Source organism: Nanorana parkeri, unplaced genomic scaffold, assembly GCF_000935625.1.
Source record: "Nanorana parkeri isolate BGI_ZX_2015 unplaced genomic scaffold, ASM93562v1 scaffold551, whole genome shotgun sequence".
Lineage (NCBI taxonomy): Eukaryota > Metazoa > Chordata > Amphibia > Anura > Dicroglossidae > Nanorana > Nanorana parkeri.
The window spans coordinates 854812-855818 of NW_017306819.1; the positions used below are offsets into that span (position 1 = coordinate 854812).

Sequence of the window (1007 nt, forward strand, 5' to 3'; positions counted from 1 at the left end):
TAATTTCCAAGCTGCAGGGGTTAGTTGTAAGGCAGAGCACAGAGGTCAGCGGTGTAGTGCAGAGTGCAAAGGTCAGGGTGTGACGCACAGTGCAGAGTACAGGGTGTGACGCACATTGCAGAGGTCAGGGTGTGACGCACAGTGCAGAGGTCAGGGTGTGACGCAGAGTGGAGAGGTCAGGGTGTGACACAGAGTGCAGAGGTCAGGGTATGACGCAGAGTGCAGAGGTCAGGGTATGACGCAGAGTGCAGAGGACAGGGTGTGACACACAGTGCAGAGGACATGGTGTGACCCACAGTGCAGAGGACATGGTGTGACGCATAGCTCCGTGTGTGACCCAGAAGTCAGGGTATGACGCAGAGTGCAGACCTCAGGGTGTGACGTAGAGTGCAGAGATCAGGGAGTGACACAGAGCTCAGGGTGTGACGCACTGTGCAGTGGTCAGGGTGTGACGCACAGTGCAGAGGTAAGGGTGTGACCCAGAGGTCAGAGTATCGCGCAGAGTGCAGAGGTCAAGGTGTGACGCACAGTGCAGAGGTCAGGGTGTGATGCAGAGTGCAGAGGTCAGGGTGTGACACAGAGGTCAGGGTGTGACGGAGAAAAAACAAGAACTTACAGGTGCTCTGCCCTCTTTCTCTCCAGGTGGTGGTGGTGGTGGGGGGAGTGCAGCCATATTTCTAACGTCTCCTGTGATGAATCCTTCAGCCGCCTCCTTGTGTCTTCTCCTCAGGACCCGCTCTCCTGTAGTCTCCAGTCAGCCACCTGCAGTCTTCCTCCTGTAGCAGCTAAAGTGGGAGGAGGAAGCTGCAGGTGGGCGCCGACAGACCGATCACTGAAGCAGGCACACAGTAGTGACAGCTGAACGGATTCTTCTCCCCTCTGCCCCTCTGTGGCTGCAGCAGCTGAGGAGGAAAGAATCTGTACAGCTATCACTACTCTGTGCCGGTTTCAGTGATCGAGAGCGGTGATCACTCTTCTGAGCTCTCTCATCTAAATGAGAGGAGAGC

The 1007-nt window shown here is 56.2% G+C and overlaps 1 long non-coding RNA gene across 1 annotated transcript; it reads left to right on the plus strand.

Moving 5' to 3' along the window:
- The first annotated feature begins 210 nt into the window (after positions 1–210).
- Positions 211–573, plus strand: LOC108791452. Its single transcript, XR_001941505.1, has 3 exons — positions 211–233; positions 349–375; positions 518–573. It is a non-coding gene; the product is annotated as an uncharacterized LOC108791452 (long non-coding RNA).
- Positions 574–1007: the final 434 nt, after the last annotated feature.